The sequence below is a fragment of the Cherax quadricarinatus genome, chromosome 89 (genome assembly GCF_038502225.1).
Source record: "Cherax quadricarinatus isolate ZL_2023a chromosome 89, ASM3850222v1, whole genome shotgun sequence".
Classification (NCBI taxonomy): Eukaryota; Metazoa; Arthropoda; class Malacostraca; order Decapoda; family Parastacidae; genus Cherax; species Cherax quadricarinatus.
This window is the reverse complement of record NC_091380.1, coordinates 13,118,699-13,137,959: the sequence shown is the minus strand read 5'-3', so window position 1 is coordinate 13,137,959 and position 19,261 is coordinate 13,118,699. Positions and strand designations below refer to the sequence as shown.

The window sequence follows — 19,261 nt, the reverse complement described above, 5'->3', positions numbered from 1 at the left end:
TTGGCATACTGAGAGAGACTTGTTTTTTGTTAAAATCTCATAATTCCAGTATGCCCAGTAAATTAACCCAGAGAGCATAGGCTTAGTGTCATACCTTACAATAAGAGGGAAATTGTTAATACCAGAAACATGGAAGCTTGAGTGTGCTTATGATGGAGCCCAACCTGAGGAGATAACAGGTGGAAAGAATGTGGAAAGAGGTGGCCAGTGAAGATGGGAAAATTGTACTCCACGTTATATAAGTCGTCTAACAACGACCTCCACCCGGCCGCAGTGTGGAAAATATTTTAATCTTACTGAGCTATATTGCCTAATAGGTGTTTAATGTGTCGATATGGGTCAAAAATGCATTTGAAAATGAACTAGAACCAAGAGGGAAGCTCTGCGCCTGTGCTGATGGGCAGGGGAGAGGTCGAGATGGGGCATCACGAGCGGGAGTGTTTTGAATGGAGTTAAGAGGCTGGGAAAGCATGGGACCAGGAAATTGGCAATCATGGTGGCCTAAGGATTAATATAGGTCTCACTACATAATAGGAAGTGTCGTAACTGTTCCTGGTGAAGAGTGAGGGAACGTGATTTACGGGACCAACGTAATAAAGTGATAAAATTAGTGAATAATGGTAGGACCAGTGGTGACTGGTGCGACGCCATGGAGTGTGTCCAAGGAAAAATACCCATGATTTAATCATCACTCATTGGTCTAAGATCTTGATGGAGTGACCTCTAATGTGCATAATAATTATGAGACATTAAATTGTTGTGTGAATTGTAATGTAATCGCTGATAATAACACTAAGTTAAGAGAATGTGTGAAGTGAAATAAGTCGCCTTGTTCTGAATGAACACGTGTAGTCCTCATGGTTCCTGTCCCGAGGATAGTGAAGTTTTTATGGAGTCCCAACTTCTAAACCGGGACAAACCGACGGATACCTCGTCCTGCTGGAATAAGAACCGTGTCGGTGTAGCAGGACATCGAAATGAGATGGTGAATGGAGGAAATAAGGAGCATCAATCACCCACAGTTAAGTAACCCTTCCAGTTATAGCAGACTGATACTGGCCAGTTAGGTATGTTGTAACTGGATAGATTATAGGTGATCCAGCTACATCAAGTGACCACCAGAGAATATCTGGTAAGTGGTGGGATTATGTACAAGTGTTTTTCCTTGATGGATATATCCATGTGTAACCCCCCTCCCCCTTCATTCAGTTAAACTAAAATAATCTATACAATCCACGATTAATTAGTAGTGCCGTACTTGTGGGTGCTATCCAATTTATACTGGTCTCGGATAGATATGGATTAGATTGTGAGGTCGAAGGGACCACCTGCAGTGACCAGGGGTGGTTAAGTTTTCTCACATGTCTACACGGGGTGACTACGGTAAACAACATTGTTGTTGTCTTCCAATGAGATTACTTGTATGCATGTAATGTTGAGGTAGATACAGGTAACCCCTATAAAATTTTCCATAATCATTGTCAATAATCACTGTCACCAGGTCTTAAGGACTTATGATTTTCAGGAACACCAGCTCCATAGAAGTGCTCTCTCAATGAAGTGAGATAGTCTTCTCGCCAAATTTTCTCGCAACCTTCCATCACTTTATTCAGGTGTCTGAATTTACGTCTAAGTTGCTCAGGTTCGAAATAAGTAGGATCCTCTATGATTTCTTTATCATTCATGGGAGGAACATAACATAAGTTAGAGGTCTGTTGCTAACTCTGTTTTCTATTTCAGTCACGACTGTACGGAATTCTTCTAAGTCGATTTTCTGATGATGAAGAGTCTTCCTTAAATAACGTTTTACAATGTCGATCATTCTTTCATAAAATCCACCGTGCCATGGAGATTTAGGAGGAATGTATCTCCAACAACAACTGCGTTGATTCAGCATCTATTGTACTTCTGGTTGATCAAAGATCTTGTTTATATAAGCAGCACCAGCAACAAATCGTTGCATTATCTGAAATCATGTCTGGGACATGCCCTTCTTGCTGCAAACCTTCTGAATAATTTGATAAAGGTTTCAGCAGACATGTCAGTGGCTACTTCTAGATGTACTGCTCTAGTCATAGCACAAGCGAACAAACAGATGTACATCTTGATGGGAACTTTGTCAACTGTTTTGGTTAAAATTATTGGTCAAGTGTAACCTCAAATGGAGTGATATGACATACTCTTTCAGAGGGATATGGAGGTGGACCTGGATACTGACATACTCGCATATCATAGTGACGACAAGTAATACAGTCCTTTATTTGCTTTTTCACACTTTGTCGACCTTGAGGTATCCAGTAGGATTGTCGTATATGACAAAGTGTGTCAGCTACCCCACCATGTAACACGTTACTGTGGGCGTTTTGCACAATCAGTTTTGTTAGCCAATGATTCTTGGGGATCAATATTGGATGTATGGCTTCTTTAGGTAGTGAAGAATTATGAATTCTTCCTGGACATCTTATAATCTTTTCTGAGTCGAGATAAAGTCCTAAAGAATTATTCATGACAGATTTCTTTGGGGATTTATCTTGTGTTCCCAGAAATTTATAATCTGTTGAGAAATCATCTTTCCGTATTAGTTTCACCCAGTATTTAATGGGTTTAAGATATTCATAATTAGGTTTTATTCCTTTAATGAATTTAAAGGCAAGAGCTGTAACTCTTAAGAGTTTACCCAAAGATGAGTATTTAGATCCATCAATGACTATTTCTGTTGTGTCTGCAGTATTTATACAACTTATTTCTGCTGTGTTCAAGCAGACTCTTTCTTCTGGCATAATGTGAGCTTTTTGCTGAGGCCAGTTATTTTCATTAGAGAGTCAGTTCGGTCCGTGGAGCCATAATTTATTATCCACAAATTTCTTGAGTGGGACACCACGTGACAACATGTCAGCTGGATTCTCTTGGGTAGAGACGTGAAGAAAGAGATAATCTCTCTGCATCTCTTTTGTTTCTGCTACTCTGTTCTGTACATAGACCAACTTACTCTTATTATTTCTTAACCACTGGAGAACTGCTTCATTATCACTCCATATCACGGTTTTTTCAGTACTGAGATAATTAAGAACTTTGTTGAGATAGACAGCTAATTTTGTACCTACAAATTTGCTGTCAGTTTCAATTGTGGTACTGTTCTGATCTTCAAGGGTGCTACCCTGGCCTTTGAAGTAATTAGTGTACTTCCGTAAGACCCTGTCATCCAATTATTTGCACTCTCAAAAAAAATCGAAAAATTATGGAAATTGAGTTATTCATATAGAAAAATAGCTTAACTCTTTGGCAACACAAATGTACAAGAGTCAATGTTCTACGACGTTTCTACAAGAAATTATAGTCATTTATATCAGGTATGGTGACTGTGATGTGGGTAGCGAATCAACTCACAACCCATATATTTTTTGGATTTCTTTTCCTTGCTTTTTATCGCTTTTTCTTGCATTATTCTTTCTAATATAATAATTGACTATTTGGCATCATAAAACAGTAGGCGGAGCTTATCTGTAGACTTCTGGCCAATCAGGAACCATCTGGGAACACTCGGCAGTACTCCCGCTCAAGAGAGGCAGGAAAAATCACTTCATTATTACGCTTATATCAACTCTACGGCTTATTTATCTATCAAAATTGATCTAATATGATATAATAAACACTATAAATAACATACAAACATGTTATATACTCTAGACTGAATAAAATAGACCATAATATGGCGAGTCCAAAAGCAATATTTCGAAATAAATGAGTTACTCGTCTTTACGTCGTATTCTTTGGTCTTTGAATGATAGAAAACGGTATCTTGAAGAGGATATCTGCACTAGAACATCAGTTTAAGAAGAAATACACCGAAAAAAACGCGATTTTCGCGAAAAAAAAAAAATCGAGACGGTGGGCCAGCCGGCGCTCCAGGCCAATATCTCGGAAGTAACTTATTCACGTATTTCGCTAAGGTACGCCTTTATTACTTAATTAAGTGGAATAATATTCACAGAAATTGTAAAATTATTATTTCTCTAATTTCTGATGGTTCATTTTTGGAAATATTCCAAATATTTTGGGATTTATGTGGGAGTAAAAGGCAGATTTTTTTGCAACATTCTAAGAACTAACAAACTTTACTTTTTTTGTGAAATGAAGATAAGATATTTAGAGGAAAGGAAATTGTGAGAAATTCGAATAGCATTGTTGTCTCGGCACAAAGTGTCCAAACAACCTTAGGTCGTCCCATATAGGACTACCTTCCTGCAAAAGGGTATTTTCAGTAAATCAGTCCTTTCTCAGTCTTTTCTCAGTTGTTGTTTGAGGTATCTTATTGACAAATATTTACAGGAACTAGGGAAAATACTTTGTTTTGTGCACCAAAACTGAAGTAAATGTGGCGGTAAACAAAAAAGCAAAAATTAATTGGACAATAGTTCTCTTTATAAAGCTGTTCAGAAAAGACAAGCAGCAGTGGTGGCGAATAAGAAAATCAAATTAATGTTAAGTGATGAGTTCACCTGCAGCAAACCTTTGCCGCCCCCCAGTGTAGAGAAATTTTCTCAAGGAGGGGGGTATCAACCCCCTTCAGCCCCTTTCAGCCCTGAGAGGCCCAGCCCTCTCAGAAGGGGCAAACATCTTGTTTACTGCTACAGCAAGTAATTGATCCAGGATGCAATATGAGTATGTAACGTGGTCAAGCGACTGCCGCTCCTTGCAAGAGTCCAGTGTTGCAAAGTGTAGTTTAATAAGAGACAGTCCATATCTTACCTTAGCAGGACAATTAAGGAAAATCCTGCTCCCACTTTGTTTCCATGGTAAAGATAGAGTACATTGTTGTCTATGCTTAAGACAGCAAGAATCAAGCATTCTGCTTTGCTTCATGGAGGAAGTTTGGCAAGGAAGCAAAAAGTACTAGGTCAGCTTTTCCTTTATGTTCTAGGGGCATTGCAGCAGCATAGGGGGCTGTGAGATCAGATTACTTTTGACTCTACTGAGAGAGACATTGACATGCAGGGATAACCAACAAAGAACAATGTTCCACGCATTTTGCACAAAAGAATCTCAATGAACACTTACAGAGAAGTGTGATCAGCTTCTTTAGTGACATTATGGTGTGAGCAATTATTGATGAACAGTGTGACAATGATTGTTGAGATCCAACAGAGTGTAGTGTGACATTCTTCAAAGAACACTATTCGTCAATCAAGACATTGGATATCCGGGCATAACTACGGATCAGATACATATACCCGGATAAGTTTGCTAACTCGTGATGTACTACTGTTGACGGCGCAGTTGAGTATAAAGTTGCGAGTTAGTCACTCATCATAAACCCCGGTGATAAGTGGATGTGAGGGAAAAGTTCAATAGATAGGAGTAGTGAGGGAGTGTACAGTAACAATAGTTTCATTGCCGGCTACTTGTTAAGGTAGGGTAAGTCCAGCTCCCGCTATCCCTTTCCCTCCCTTCTCCCCCCCTCCCAAAGGTGACATGTGGGGCACCGGTCAAACAGTAAATCACTCGACTCAGAGCTCCCAACACTACTGTAAGTACACGCCTGATCATATTTTAGTGGACTTATTGGTTGAAAGCTTCACTTTTGACCAATAATTAACTTAGTTCTTTCAGTCTTGATAGGTTAAAATGTTTTAATAATCACCAGATCTTTTAGGTATTGTACTTATCATGGAGAGTGATTTCTTAAGCAGTGGGTAATCTGTCTCTCTTTACAGCTTGAAAGGGCAGAGAGAGTCACCTACTAATCAAGGAGTAGAACTGAAGGAGACAGACTAACGTTCTGAGACGTCCCAAATTCTGATCCACTTACCTGTTTGTGTATGCAAGTAGCAGGATATAACCCCTCATGCTTTCCTGTCATCTGGACAGATTATTGACGGCTATAAAATCTGTGAAGAACGAGCCCGTGGGTTGTCGCCAACACCTGCAACCCTCCCCCTATCATCGGCAATGACTACGATTCCAACAACACACAGTGTCACCAACACCAGACACCCAAGTTTTATATATATATGTATTAGCGTTGAATTCAGATATCATTTATATTTTTCATTTTTCATTTTCTTTAAGGTAGGATCAATATTTCATATTTAAGTGTTTTATATTTTAAATTTTCTAAATAATAAAGTGTTTATGTTTGTCAGTTTTTGTTCTTTTTCCATTCATTAATTTTCCTGAGGAGGAGCCAGCCTTAGTAATACTGTCTGAAGTTGTTACTGGGCTGAGTAAGCCTTCACAAGTGGCGACCTTGTCAGGATCAACTCTACTGAATCAAGATTCAACTCTATCTCGAATCTACCATTGGAACTTCAACGCCACATACCACAGACGGTTACCACCAGCCATGAGTAATCATTCTCTATGGTAGGACTACAGTACAGGTATTTAAAAGATTTGGTGATTGTTTTAGTCTCAATTTATTGTAAGTCAAGTCAGGCAGGATATAATATTTAATTCTGCCACCTTTTTGTTCGAGCTCAAAACACTTTGGAGGATTAGACTCTAGGGACCCGGGATTTTCCAGTGACAATTTGTTTCATTGAGCTCTTTATTTTATCAAGGGAACTGTTGTAGGACACTCTTGATTTGTTGGTGAGAAGATTGGATGATCAAGTGACCCCATTCTACTTACTGTTTGCTCGGAGCCGGCATAGAACCCTTCATTTTCATTAAAATATATTGTTTAATTGAATCAGGGATCGAGCCCTCTGGTTTATTTACAGTTTGAGCAGAGCAGTAATTGAACCCTCCATTTTCCTTAATACCTGTTTCATTTCTCCCATAGTTTAAGTTATTCTTGCAAACATGGTGGAATACCAGTTTTGGATGAATGCTGGAAGTAAGTTAGGAATAACAGGGAAAAAATTAGAATCTTTCATTTGTGCTAAGATCCAGGAAAGACTTGAAAGAGAGAGAATTGAGAGGGAAAGGGAAAGAGAAGAGAAAAAGGAGAGAGATTGAACTGAAAGAGAAAACCAAGATAGACAGTTAGAAAGAGAGAGAGAAGACAAAAAGGAGCGTGATAGACTTGATTGTGAGGAGAGAGCTAGAGTACATGAGGAACAAGTTAAATTAAGAGAACTTGAGGAAAGAGCAAAGGATAGAGAAGTTGAGAAAAAAGCTAGAGAACGTGAGGAAAAAGCTAGAGAATGTGAGGAAAAAGCTAGAGAACTCGAGTTAATAGATAGAGAAAAGGATCGCGAGCTGGAAAAAGCTCGCCTTGAATTAGAGAATAAAAAGTTAACTTTTACACAGCAACAATTAGAGGAAGGAGTAATTGAACAATGTGCAGCTAGGGCAAATATTCCAACACCTAATTTACCTCCCTTCATACATAACTTCATACATTATCAGGTTTGAAAATACTGCTACCCTCTGTGAATGGCCTGCTGACACCTGGGCTACCAGGTTAGGAATGTGATTTTCTTGTACAGCTTTGAATATCTATGCAACTTTGTCGCAGGATATCATATGTAATTATAACCTACTGAAGAAGGCAATCCTTAAAGCATATCAAAAAAACACTAATTCTTACAGGAAAGATTTCAGGTATGCCACCTTACAGCCTGGCCAGAACTTTCAGCAGTTACAGGTAACACTCTTTCGTTTGTTCGACTTTTGGATAGAGAGTTCAGGAATTGATCACAGTTATGAATCTCTTAGAGACTTCATGGTTGCTGACCAGTTCCTGACAGCTCTTCCTCACCAGATACGAACATTTATCAGAGAACATAACCGGATTAAAGCTGAGAAAGTTGCTGAGGCTGCTGACCTGTATGCTGATTCTCGCAATTCCTATGAAGACCTAAAGGGATCGAACCCTAAGGGCAAGGGTTCATCAGACCTTAAGAAATCAAAACCTCTAGTGGAAAGTAAAATGACTTATTTTATTCCTGTTTGTCATATGTGTGGTGTTAAGGGACATTAATGTCCAGATTGTCCTTCTAAGAAGGTCCAAAAAGTTAGAAGATGTTTTAAAGACTGTAATGACCAAGCACCCTTCTGTTCAGGAACAGTTAATGGACTTAATGAATCTACCATTTTACAAGACACTGGATGCACATGTATAGTCATTTCTGATTAGCTGTTCCCTAATCTTAAAGACACTCATTCCTCTGCTATACTTTCAGACTACTTGGGTCGTAGGGACTCTTTTCCTACCATCCCTTGTTACATTAGGTCTAAATGGTTCACAGGTTGGTCTGAAGCCGTACTAGCTCCCATCACTTCTTGCTCCGTACTAATAGGTAATGTAAAAGGTGCCATTCTTCCTTCTGAGGTTGACCTTTCATCATCAAGGATGGACATAAGTGTTTCAGATCCTCTTCCTGTAGAGTCAGAGAAGCCCCTCGAAAGTTCAGATGAGACAATGTCTCGTGAGATTTGTGTGGGATTAAAAACCAGTGATGCTGCTCTCGAAAGCGAGGTAGTAGGATCACCAGTTCACTTGCTAGATGAAAGTGAAGATATCACCTCTGATACTATAAATGTCTTGACTAGGGCTAAGACCAAAGCCCAGACTTCTCCTACTGTCCATCCTTTGATTTTCCCTGACTTTAAGCCTTTAGATATATCGAAGGACTCCTTTGTCAATTTACAACGTAATTGCCCTTCTCTTCAAAATTGCCATAATGCCGCTAAACAAAATCAAGTTATTCAAAGGAAAAACTTTTCATATAAATTTGAATATGTTAAGGATATCTTGTATAAATCAGTATTCAAATTAAATTCAGACGAGATAGACTATTCCATCTTAGTTGTTCCAAGTCAATGCAGAGAGACTGTTCTTAAAATGGCTCATGACCTGCCAGTGGCCGGACATTTCTCGCATCGTAAAACCTTAAATAAAATTAGGGAAACCTATTTTTATCCAAAAATGTCCTCAGATGTCACTATTTATTGTAGATCGTGTAAAGTTTGCCAACTGTTATCCTCCCGAGGTACCAGGCGAGTAGCTATTGACATCATTGGTCCTTTATCTCCACTTTCATCTGGGGGACATAGATACATATTAACATTAGTTGATTATGCTTCGAGTTTCCCTGAAGCCGTTCCCTTAAAGACCATAACTACTACAGAAGTGGCTGAAGCCCTTTTGTCCATCTTCTCCAGAGTGGGCATCCCTAGAGAAATTTTGTCTGACCGTGGGACACAATTCACATCTGACTTAATGCAACATCTATACCAACTTCTGGGAGTGAAGCCTCTCTTCACCACACCCTATCATCCCAGCTGTAATGGGAGGATTGAGCACCAGCATTCGATTCTCAAGTCCATTTTAAGGAAACTTTGCTCCCTTAAACCTAAGGAGTGGCATCGTTACCTACCCTGTGCTTTGTTTGCCATGAGGGAAGTTCCCAGTGACTCTTTGGGGTTTTCACCTTTTGAACTTCTCTATGGTAGACAGGCCAGAGGCCCATTGTCCATCCTTCATGACTTATGGACTAATGAGGACGTAAAAGCTGAGGTTCAGTCTTCTTATCAGTTCCTCCTCGACCTGAGATCCAAACTTGAGGAGACCTCTGACATAGTTTCGAAAAACTTAAGCTTGTCAATGGACCAGTACAAAACCTATTTTGATTCCAAAAGTCAGAGGAGAAGTTTTAAAGTAGGAGATGAAGTTCTGGTACTTTTGCCTGTCAAGTCAAATAAATTATTATTATAAAGTATTAAAAATTTGTGGGAAAGTTGACTACCTCATAGAAGTCAAGGGGAAAAATTAGCTTTATCATATCAACATCCTTAAGAAATATTACCGAATAAATTCGGTTAACTGCCTTAATAACTTTGACTTAGTTTCTCCACACGAACTTGATACGACAACTGAAGAATGTAAGGTGTGTGTAATTGACACCTCTAACTTAGACTATGATGAAGAACTACATGACTTGGTGACTCTTGACCTCTCGGGCACAACCAACATTAATATTAATGAATCTTTGGATGACCATAAGAGACATGAACTACTTCAATGTGTGAGTAACTTTTCAGACGTCTTTACTGATATTCCAGGTGTTACCTCCACGGAAGTCCATAAGATTGACTTAGTGACGGACAATCCCATCAAAGGAAAATTATACCCAGTTCCAGTTCACCCTAGGGATGCATTTGACCGAGAGGTAGACAAATTATTAAAACTAAAGATCATTGAACCTTCAGTATCTGCATATTGTTCACCAGTAGTCATGGTTAAGAAGGAGGATAATTCATATAGACTTGCTATTGACTTCAGAGTCCTTAATTCTATAACTCGGTGGGATGCTGAGCCTATGCCCTTAACAGATAGCGATCTACACAAATTTTATAACGCTTCCTTCTTTTCAGAGTTTCAGAGATTGATATTGCGCAGGCATATCATCAAGTAATGTTAGATCCTTCTTCTAAGCAGTACACCGCTTTTCCTACACACCAAGGACTGATGCAATATAGAACTATGCCCTTCGGTTTGGTAACTGCCTGTGCTACCTATGTGAGACTGATGAGAAAGGTCTTGGGTAATATGCCAAATGTTTCAGTTTATTTTGATAACATTTACGTAATGATATCCACGTGGGGCGAACATGTCCAAACATTAACATCAGTTTTGTGTAGGTTACGCTCACATTGCCTCACTTCCAAGCCAAAGAAATGCTTCCTTGGGTATAACAAGATTAGATATCTTGGACTGATGCTTTCTAATAACTCTCTGCAGCCTCTCCCTAGTAAGATCAAAGCTTTATTAGGATTTAAATTCCCCAAAACCAAGAAGCTCATGCGTAGCTTTGTTGGTTCTGTAAATTTTTATGCACGGTTTATCCCGAACCTTACTGATCTTACAGTCATCTTATCCGACTTCCTTAAAAAGTCTGTGAAGGAACCTCTTGAACTTTCCGACGTAGCTTGGGAGAAATTTAATGATATTAAAAGTATCTTTTCGAAAGACCCTATACTTAAGATTCCAGATATTAATAAAACATTTTGTTTAAGAACTGATGCCTCCAATACTGGCTTATGTGCAGTGTTACTACAATACCATGATGGTACTCCCTTCACTGTATGCTTCCTAAGGCGGAAACTCCTTCCCGCAGAAACGAGATACTCCACCATAGAAAAGGAATGTTTGACCCTTTTGTGGGGTATCTCCAAACTTAAATTTTATTTGCTGGGAAAAGAATTCATTTTAGAAATGGACCACAAACCTTTGATATACCTAGAAACTTTTAAGGGAACCAACAGTCGCCTCTTGAGGTGGACATTGGCACTCCAGGCTTTTACGTTCCATATTGTATATATCAATGGTTCATCCAACTATTTCTCTGACAGGTTAAGTCATGACAATCAGTAGATTTGTTGCCTTACGCAACTTCCACATTTTAGAACTTTTTCCTCACCTATTCTTCTTATACTCCTTGACTATATGTCTTGGTATGGGGGAGTATGAGGGAAAAGTTCAATAGATTGGAGTAGCAAGGGAGAATATAGTAACAATAGTTTCATTGCCAGCTACTTGTTAAGGTAGGGTAACTCCAGCTCCCACTATTCCCCCCCCCCTTTTTCCCTCTCCCCGAAAGTGATAGTTTGATTGCTGGTTGCTTGTTAAGGTAGGGTCAGTCTAGCTCCCACTATCCCTTTCCCTCCCTTCTTCCCCCCCCCAAAGGTGACGTGTGGGGCTCCGGTCAAACAGTAAATCACTCGACTCACAGCTCCCAACACTACTGTAAGTATATGCCTGATCATATTTTAGTTGACTTATTGATTGAAAGCTTCACTTTTGACCAATAATTAACTTAGTTCTTTCAGTTTTGATAGGTTAAAATGTTTTAATAATCACCACATCTTTTATGTATTGTACTTATCATGGAGAGTGATTTCTTAAGCAGTGGGTAATCTGTCTCTCTTTACAGCTTGAAAGGGCAGAGAGGGTCACCTGCTAATCAACGACTAGAATTGAAGGAGATGGACTAACGTTCTGAGACGTCCAAAATTCTGATCCACTAACCTGTTTGTGTATGCAAGTAGCAGGATATAACCCCTCATCATTGCATTGGAGAAAACCTGCTTTCTTGTCATCTGGATGGATTATTGACGGCTATAAAATCTGTGAAGACCGAGCCAGTGGGTTGTCACCAACACCTGCGACCCCCCCTCCCCATCATCGGCAATGGCTACGATTCCAACAACACACAGTGTCACCAACACCAGACACCCAAGTTTTATATATATATATATTAGCGTTGAATTCAGATATCATTTTTATTTTTAATTTTTAATTTTCTTTAAGGTAGGATCAATATTTCATATTTAAGTGTTTTATATTTTAAATTTTCTAAATAATAAAGTGTTTATGTTTGTCAGTTTTTGTTCTTTTTCTATTCATTAATTTTACTGAGGAGACTTTAAAACTTCGTTTTGAAGTCTATCGATAACCAACCAATCAAAACGATCTTCTCCAGTTCTACTCTCACCACGACACCAAAACTAAACGTGGTGTAATTATAGGCTTCTTCCTGCGTGCACTCAGAATCTGCAGCAATGAGTTCCTTGAGGAAGAATGCACTATTATTGAACAAGTATTTTCTAAACTCCACTATCCTCGTCACTTCATCAGAGACTGCAGATGGCGGGCATTAAACATCTTCAACACACCCAGAGAAGACACTGCCGAGAAGAGATACATAGTCCTCCCCACCAACTCCATTGCCAAACATGTTTGGAACATATTTTCCAATACATCATTCCAAGTATCTACCTCCACAACCACGACCATCAAGGACATCACCAGTAGTAGACAGGACAAGCTTCCATCCTCTGCAGGGGTATACATAATCCCTTGTAATGACTGCAACAAATTATATGTGGGCAAAACATCAATAGACCTCCAAACACGTATTTCAGAACACCAATATGCAAGCAGGACTGATGATACAAGGAAGGCCTGTGTACAACACTGCAGAAGGTCTACTCACAACTTGTCCAATACCCCTGCCAAGCTACCCAAGACTCTATAACCCCACCCGGTAGATCATCAGATGCGGCATTCTCCACCTGACCTCAACATTCTGAACATGACTATGAATACTCCCGTACCTTCCACCCCAGGTAGATCTGTGTGTGACTTGAAAAAGCCCACTGTGTGGGTGAAACGTTGTCAATAAAGGATCACATTAAACTGCATACGTGTTTATGTTTCCATTGTGTCGGTATTTTATACCATTTATTTTCATTCCAAGCCATGCTGAATGCTTATACTATCCCTGTGCTGTTGTAGTGTGTGTGTGTTTTTAAGCCAGCCTGGCTTAAACTGTCCACGTGTTTAGTTTTGTGGGTGTACGCCACAGCGCATGGGTTACGCCACTCATCCAGTCAGCCAGTCGCTGTGTGAGTCACTCACCCATACGTCATCACCAGCCAGGCCACCACCACATATACTCTAACTCAGTGTACCTTTATTTCACCCTTTATACCGGGTTATACCATCATTTTTACTGACCACATAGAGGGTCAAGATGCAAGATTGTTTCTTCGCCCCTGAGCACCAACGTAAAAGCCTCCTGTGTGTGTCTATCGTCGATGTGAGCACAGAAATCTTTGAAAATTTGACGTGTGGAGTAGTGGAGAGTGGTGCTAGCAACAAAAACCATCCCTCCCCAGTACATCCACCACCACCTTGCCTCGCGTCTTCACCATCAACATACTGAGACATTTCTGAGTGCTGAGACATTTTCTTAGTCTATAGTGATTTCTTAGTGACATTCAGTGGCTTTTGATTCGACTCAGTGTTCATTACATTCTGTTTACAGTATTTTTTCCCCAGTGTTATCTTGTTTACTTTTCATACTTATTATGTATATATCTTGTATTGTGTTCCTTTTTTTATACTTGAAGTAAGTACTTTTCTGTTTTCCCTGTTGTGTGCTATATAAAAGCATTATAAACTTGTGCTTACACTTATCATTTATCTCTTGTGTGCAGTATTGTGCTCATTGCCCAGTAATTCATTCACTGAAGTATTTCAGTAAATAGTTTGCCTTATGTTCTGCACCACACCTCAGTGTTGTACCTCATTTATTTATTTTTTTCTCCCAGCATTTCCTTGTGTGTGCTTGCTGATTTTGTATTAATTCATTTCCCATTTCTCCCCAGTGTGCTTTATTCTCATTTTAGTGTGTGTTGACCATTCTTTTGTGTTACTTATTGTTACTTTCGTCATTGTCTAATTTGTCCTATCTCCAGAGACAATAATGACATTTGTTACAAATTTTTGTCAACACAAGACCTTATCGCAAGAAAATTATCATAATATTTTGCATATTGATGTTTGTGTTCCTGCGCTATTGTAAGTGTTAACCTTTCTGTTTTGTATTTTATATCCTTTATTTTTTATTCAGATTTCATTGAACAAATTCACTCTTAATGTAATTTTAATTCCTTTTTAAAGTTAAACAGTCTTTTGCTTTGTTCCAGTGTTTGCCTAAGTTGCAGTTAAGAGTTAAAGTCTTCAATCAGTTCATTCGTGATAACATTTTTTTTATATTTTATTGTTCTTGTAAACTGCATTTCCTTGTGTGTGTTATTTTTTTATTGCAGTATTGACTCATTTTGCAATGACCCTTGTGCAATTGTGCTGCCATTAATTTTTCTTTCAGAATGTTTTATGTAGTGTTGTGCAGCAATGTGAGTAACATTGATTTGAGTAAAGTCAAATTTCTCTTGATTAGTAAAGCGTTGCTAGGTTAGGTAAGGTTCGTCAGGAAACAGGACAAATGTTTCCTGACTCGGGTCTTAGTCAGATGATGACCCGCCTTTGGAGCTTTTGGTCATCTGACCGAGGCCTTCCGCTGGCTTACTGGTCCACCCCTTTAAAAATTATGGTCATTTATAACCATTATGGTCATTTATAACCAACTGGATAAAGCAACGCTTTATCCAGTTGTGTGTATTTGCTATTGTGTAGAATCAGCCCAGAGCCACCTGCCTGTTCAGCCTGTAGAGTATGGTATGTCGAGACGCCATATGTAACATGATCGAGCTGTCAGCATAGCTACTGAATATGTTTGTGTAGCATATCTGTGTATTGTAGACAGTACCAGTTATGTATTTTATATACACAATTCCTTGCTAGGCATAGTGGCTAGCATGTGTGATGTCATGTGATGCTGTATGTGAGTGTCGTTCACCATGCCCCTCTCTCAGTTCCCAGATAGGCCTACAGGCAAGAACAAGGCTAGGCTGGGCTACCCCTCACGACTCTGCAAATACAAGTGTTACCAGCCACACCTAAGTGTATTTCTTACACTACCTTTATCTCCTAGGATCCTCACATTACACAAGGTTCCAGGACTAAGTGGAGTGACCAAGGTTCCAGGACTAAGTGGAGTGACCAAGGTTCCAGGACTAAGTGGAGTGACCAAGGTTCCAGGACTAAGTGGAGTGACCAAGGTTAAGCACTCGGTCAGGATGGGGGCGAGGACTGTGCCTTGTGGCACAGAACTTTTCACTATGGCAGTTTCCAATTTAACTCTGTTCACCACTACATTTTTGTGTCTGATTTGTTACAGAGTTAAAGATCTATCTGCCCACTTTGCCAAATGTCCCATTAGCACCCATTTCGAGTGCTATTACACCATGATCACATTTATCGAAGGCTTTCGCAAATTTTGTGTATACTACATCTGCATTCTGTTTGCCTTCCAGTGCATCTAGGGCCATGTCATAGTGGTCCAGTAGTAGCAAAAGGCAGGAGTGACCTTCTCTAGAGCCATGTTGCCTGGATTGTGTAGTTGTTGGGAATTCAAGTAGTTTCCAATCATGCTTCTTAGTGCTCTTTAGAAGATTAGTATATGGTGGAACATCTATTGCTCTTAGCTATTGCTTTGCTGCTACCTTTGTGGAGTGGGGCTATATTCGTAGTGACTGGAATTTCACCTGTGTCCATGTTCCTTCTTCATAGTATACTTTGGGCATGTGAAGGGGTTTCTTGCAGTTCTTAATGAATATGCCGCGAGTCTGGGTCTGGGGCTAAGTACAAGGGCACTTTGTCAATGGCTTTCTCAAAGTCTAGTGGAGTTAGGGTTATGTCAGGCATTTGGCAAAAGTTGACATGGTTTCGAGGGTCATTCATAAAAAGAGAATTGAGATTGTCGATGATTAGACTGATTACTGGCTCGCTAAACACATAGCTGTGTTGAAATTTCAGTATCTCACTCATTTCTTTGTTGTTAACTGTGTAAGTTCCATCTTGTTTGAGCAAGGGTCCTATAAAAATTGGTTTTTGCATTGCTTTGGGCATATAACAAGAAATATTTCGAATTTCTTTCAGTTTTACTAAGAGCTCCTCCTGTCTCTCCATTTCCCTGAATAGTGTTTCCTTCTGTGTTTCAAATAATCTAGTGTTCTTAACGAGCTCAGTTATTCTTCACCTTGTTCTGTAGAGGGAACCTCGAACATATTTTAACTGACATGAAGCTGATCTTTTCAAAGTGCTGGTTAAAATTCATGTTATTTAAGATATCTTCCCAACTTGTTTCATTCAGCACATAGTTTAACTGAGTTGTTGAAGTTGAATATGGTGAAGGAACCCTCAAGATTGTAATCAGAGTTAGTTTTTTTACATTGTTATGTTTCTTACCAGGTCCTCATTATTTGTGAAAATAATGTGGTGTTCAGTATTTCTGTGCAAATGAGAGCCTCTTTGACTTGTATGCCCTCACCCTCTTGTTGTTGTCTGTTCTTGCTGTAGCATCTAAAAAGGTGTACCTAGTGTAGTGATACTGGTCCTGTGGGGAGCAGCAGCAGGATAATACTGCACCACCTCTTGGGGCCCTTAACAACAACAACAGTTTGGTGTGTGTCATGGGCGCCAACACATGGTGTGTGATTCTCTCCTACTATATCCATTTATCAGTGATGCAGATTACATGGTGAGTTTAAATATGTGGCCTGTAGTTATAACTTTTCTCTTGACATATGCAAGACATTACCATCCCTGTAGAAGCCATTATTAGATGTACTAGTCATTATATTTTGTTGTTGCAGAAGTACTATGAAGATTCTATGTTCAATAAAGCCTAGAGATAAGGCCTGTGTTTCTATCACAACAATTTATTGAACATAGAATCCTGGGCTACCTGGTGGTGATCCTGCGCTAGATTACATCACAACATGGAGCGTTTACTGAAACCTGAGAGGCTAGACTGTGACCCCAGCTTATCAACGGCTGCTCAGGAATGAAAGCACTGGTTTAAGACTTTCGAAAACTTCTTGGGAGCCCTTCCTAAAGAAGATCTAGATAAACTAAGTCTGCTCTTCAATTTTGTGTCACCTAAGATATATGAGGCTATTTCTGAGTGTAATACCTACGAAGATGCTATCAAAACCCTCAAGTCTCAGTATATTAAACCTACAAATGAAATCTTTGCACGCTATCGCCTTGCAACTCGCCGCCAGCGGATTGATGAATCCTTAGAGGAATACTTTCAAGCACTGAAAATTTTAGGTAAGGATGTCACTTCCAAGCAGTGACAGCTCCTCAGTATTGTGAAGAGTCCATCAGGGATGCTTTTATCAGTGGCCTGCAATCACCAATAATAAGGCAGCGTTTATTGGAGAATAAAACTCTCGACTTAGCCGCTGCCTTTGACCAGGCAAGAGCTCTAGATTCAGCCCAGAAGAATTCTGAAGTATACAGTACCACTCAGCCTTCTCGAGTAGTAAGTGCTGCAATTCCTGACCAAGACTCTTGCAATGAAGTTACTCTGGAACCTGCCTCAGTGACAGCAGCAGCAGGTACGGTGTGTTTCTTTTGTGGTTTTTCAAGACATCCACGTCCAAAGTGTCCTGCTCGTGAAGCAATGTGCCATAAATGCCACAAGAAAGGTCACTTTGCTAAAGTATGTCGTGCTAATGCATCAACAAGAGCTAGTGCCTCCACACATTCCAGTGATCATGCGACTCTAGCAACAGTGACTTCTGCAGCTACTCCAAATTCACTGTCAAAGGCAGTTGTGAAAGTATTCATCAAAGGAACAGAAGTAGATGGTCTTATTGATAGTGGCAGCTCAGAGAGTTTCATCAACCTTGACTTAGTTAAACTGCTCTCCTTGACTCTACATCACTCATCAGGTACCGTTTCCATGGCATCAACATCTCTCTCTATTCAGACCTTAGGGTTTTGTAAGGTTAATGGAAAGGATTATCAAGATGTACATTTAGCTATTCTGCCACAACTGTGCTCTGATGTTATCCTTGGTCAGGACTTTCAGAAGCTGCATGATAGTGTCACCTTAACATATGGAGGTGAACTACCTCCTTTTGTTGTCTGTGGACTTAGCACTTTAAGGGTAGACCCACCAAAGCTCTTTGCAAATCTTACCGCGGATTGCCATCCTATATCAGCTAAGTCACGCCGCTATTCTTATGAGGATCGGATGTTCATTGAGAAGGAAACTCAGAGGCTGCTGAAGGAGGGTATTATAGAACCGAGTAATTCCCCTTGGCGTGCACAGGTTGTTGTTAAGGATGATTATAGGAAACGGAGACTGGTTATCGATAACTCTGAGACAATCAACAAATTTACGCTTCTTGATGGGTACCCTCTACCTCGATTTGATGATACAGTGAACAAAATTGCTCAGTACTATGTGTTTAGCACAATTGATCTACAGAGTGCCTATCATCAAGTCCCTATAAGGAATGAAGATAAACCATACACAGCGTTTCAGGCTAGTGATGGCCTGAATCAGTTTACCAGAGTCCCTTTTGGAGTCACCAATGAGGTAGCCTGCTTCCAACGAATTATGGATTCACTCATTCAGGAAGAGCAACTCATGGGAACTTATGCGTATTTAGATAATGTTTCCATTTGTGGCAAGACCCAGGAGGAACATGATGCAAACCTTGATAAGTTTTTGGAAGCCGCCAAGAAGAAAAATATCAGTTACAATGAGGAAAAGTGCACTTTTTCAACTAAAAGGCTTAGCATCCTTGGTTATGTAGTGGAAGGAGGTTCAATATTCCCAGACCCTGAACGACTACGACCTCTACGGGAACTTCCAATGCCTCAAGACAAAAAGTCACTCCGAAGAACTCTTGGTCTCTTTGCTTATTACTCACAATGGATCTACAACTATTCAAGTAAAGTCCGCTGAATCTAGAGCTCTTGCCTGGTCGAAGGCAGTGGCTAAGTCGAGAGTTTTATTCTCCAATAAACGCTGCCTAATTATTGGTGATTGCAGGTAATTGATAAACGCATCCCTGATGGACTCTTCACAATACTGAGCAGCTG

The 19,261-nt window shown here is 39.8% G+C and overlaps 1 protein-coding gene across 6 annotated transcripts in view; it reads right to left on the bottom strand.

Annotated features, from left to right (window-relative positions):
* The window catches only part of LOC138855328 (organic cation transporter protein-like), a 238,601-nt gene that overhangs the window by 120,858 nt on the left and 98,482 nt on the right, over positions 1-19,261 (bottom strand). The window lies entirely within an intron of this gene.